Here is a 3,528-nt window from a genome sequence, read left to right as displayed (position 1 = left end):
TATTATATATATTTGTTAATTTTTCAACGATTAAACTGGTAAATCGATCAAACTGATTTTATAACCGACTAAACTGAACCGATATTTAACCGCCAACCGACTGATAAAAATTTTGAAAAATCGACACTAATGGTTGGGATGATGTTTTTGGTGAAAAAACCGACCAAACTGCTTGCACCCTAACCCACAACTATTTATATGTGTGCGTTTCTACTTTCACTATTTAAAAGCACTTAGTTTTACAAGTACTTAGTTTTGAGATCGGATCTTCTAGTCCCTACCCTGTTGCTAAACAATTAAAATGAATATTTTATTATAAAAATTAGTCGGGTTAAAAAAATGTAATTCGAAACGAAGCCTGACCCCTTCTCCTTTTTGTTTTTGACTCAAATTTTTTCCCCTGTGTCACTTCATCCACATAATTGTTTTAGGAACCCTATTTTCACTATTCTTTACAGGAAACAAGCTTCGTAGCTCGTGAAAATAGTACACTTTTGAGAACTAACAAAGTTATGTTTTGTTCGTGTGAAATGTTATGTTATGTTTTGTTAATGTTCAGAAAACAAACGACGACATCATGGTATCCAACAACAACATCAACAATAATAATGTGAGATAACATATTTCATTAATAGTGTATTTGTAATATTTCTAGTATTTTATTTAAAGCGCTTAACATTAGACCGCACTTCACTTAAGAGAGTACAACAACTCTCATGTGAAGTGCACTTAACGTAGGAGCGTGCATCGCCTGAGAGTGTACATCAACCCTCTTGTTAAGCGCGCTTCACATTAGAGCTGTTGTATGCTCTAGTGTTAATCGCGCTTCACATGAGAGTTGTTATACGTTCTTGTGTGAAATGTGTTCTTATTAAATGCGCTTTACACGAGAGAATACATTAACTCTAATGTGAAGCACGTTTAATCGGAGAACTGATGTATGCTATCGTGTGAAGCGCTCTCATGTGAAGCTCTTAACACGAGAGCATACAACCGCTCTAATGAGAAGCTTGCTTAACACGAGAGCTGATTTATGCTCTCAAGTGATGCGCTCTCTTATATTAAGAGAGCTTCACATTAGAGCTGTTGTCATCATTATTAATAAAATATTATTAACTTGAATTATTAGAAACAAAATTTTAATAAAATTCGTTATCTCCCAATATTTTTTCATGATCTTGAATTGAGATTGAATCTACGAGTTTTACCATTAATTAAATTTTATTCAAAATGTTCATATTTTGGAGAGTACTACACCCTATGAATTTTACAAAAATTTATACCACATACGGGTAAAGAATTTGAGAAAGAAGAAGTTTCCTATGAATATTATTTAGCTTACGCTAATTTTTTTTTGATTTGATATAAGGCGCAGTTCAAAACACAATGATAAATTATATTCAATACTAGATAATATTTTTTTTATAATGCATAAGGTCAAAGGGAAAAAGACAAAAGAGGTGTTTATGTCAAATGTAGTTGTTCAAAAATAATGTTTGGTTGTGATGCTAAAATGCTGATAAAGGGGAGGGAGGGGAAATGGAGTGTTTAAAGTAGTGTACTTTGCTAGTGAGCATAATTATCTTCTTACAAATCAAATGAAATCTCACCTTTATAGATGTCATAAAAATTTATTTGCATCTACAAGATTACAAATTGAAATGTCATCTGATATAGGAATCCCTCCAAAGGAATCACATGTTCTTATGGCGAAACAATTAGGTGAGAGTGACAATTTATGTTTTATATCTAAATATTACAAAAACTACATGTGATCCAAAAGAACAAGAAATTTTATGATTAGGTAAGACTCATCAATGATCATAAATATTAGAAGTTAAAAGTTGATTTTAAATCAACTACTAGTGTGTCATGTTTTTCCTACCTAATTGAGATCTTAAAAGATGCAAGTAATATTTATACTTCTTAGGCATTCAAGTGTTTTGAACGACAATGGTTCATGTTTGACGATTGTGGTGTAAAAAGTTTTGAGGATGTTGATTCAAACAAAATATAAAATTACTCTCCACAAAAGAGATATCATCATATAGTTAAAGTTGATAAAAATTGTGATAAAATTGAGTGTAACTGTCGAAAATTTGATTTTAGTGGGATTTTATGTTCTCATATTCTAAAGATATTCACGATGAGAAACATCGTGAAGATTCCTACAAGTTGATATTAAGAAGGTGGACTCGATAACAAAAGTTGATATTTTGGAGTTATAGATGCAATGGTGAACATTAGTACTTTGGATCCAAAAGAACTTCAAAATAGGTGATATAAATAATTGTGTGGTTTGTCTATGCATTTTATTACGAATGAAACATAAATGGATGAGACTTATAGGGATGTTAAAGAATGTATATTGAGCAATGTAAGATCGTTAATAATAAGTTACAAAAAAAATTGTGTGTCAAACAACCATCATATTTTTAATTCATTTTTGAAGTTTTTACGAAAAAAATACAAAATAAAAGCGTGAAAATGGGTCAATTTGAAGAACTACTATCGTAAACGGCCTTCGGTATTTAAAACTCGTCCATTTCGAATTTTGTGAAAACATTATTTTTTTAAAATTAAATTATGATGTATCAAAAGAATAAATTGTTCATTATATAACGGGTGCGATCATACGAGCACTAATGCACTAGATCCCATCAGAACTCCGCAGTTAAGCGTGCTTGGGCGAGAGTAGTACTAAGATGTGTGACCCCTTGGGAAGTCCTCGTGTCGCACTCCTTTTTATAATTTAAAAAAAAACCAAATTAACGATTAAAATTGACCAAATTGAGTAAACGTTAATGTCACACTCATTTTTAATGTTCTTACGAAAAAAAACACAACATAGAAACTTGAAAACGAACGATTTAAAAAAATGTTAATTTCGAACTATTTATTCAATTAATATGATTCTTTAATGTTTTTATGAAAAAAACACAAAGTTAAAGCGTGAAATGGACCAAATTTTCTTTAAAAACAACCAAATTAACGATTAAAATGGACCAAATTGAGTAAACGTTAATGTCACACTCATTTTTAATGCTTTTATTAAAAAAAACACAAAATAAAAGTTTGAAAACAAACAATTAAAAAAAAATTACTTTCGAACTATTTATTCAATTAATTTTTTTTATGTTTTTACGAAAAAACACAAAATTAAAGCATGAAATTTAACGATTTAAAAAACAATATAATTTTGAACAATTTTAATTGATTTTTTTAATGTTTTTACAAAAAAATCACAAAACTAAAGCGTGAATACGTATGATTTATAAACCACGATAATTTCGAACAGTTTTAATTGATTTTTTAATATTTTTACGAAAAAATACAAAATTAAAGCGTAAAAACGTACTATATTAAAAAAACACGCTAATTTCAATCATTGTTAATTGATTTTTTAATGTTTTTACAAAAAAACAAGAAATTAAAGCGTGAAAACATAAGATTTTAAAAGAACACGCTAATTTCGAACAATTTTAATTGATTTTTGATGTTTTTACGAAAAAAATAAAAACATGAAAA

General features: G+C 29.1%; 1 non-coding gene across 1 annotated transcript; it reads left to right on the top strand.

Annotated features, from left to right (window-relative positions):
- The first annotated feature begins 2,623 nt into the window (after nucleotides 1–2,623).
- Nucleotides 2,624–2,742, top strand: LOC124937114. Its single transcript, XR_007099226.1, has one exon. It is a non-coding gene; the product is annotated as a 5S ribosomal RNA (ribosomal RNA).
- Nucleotides 2,743–3,528: the final 786 nt, after the last annotated feature.

Source organism: Impatiens glandulifera, chromosome 4 (genome assembly GCF_907164915.1).
Source record: "Impatiens glandulifera chromosome 4, dImpGla2.1, whole genome shotgun sequence".
NCBI lineage: Eukaryota > Viridiplantae > Streptophyta > Magnoliopsida > Ericales > Balsaminaceae > Impatiens > Impatiens glandulifera.
Note: the sequence above shows the minus strand (reverse complement) of the source record. Positions and strands in the feature narration are given on the sequence as shown.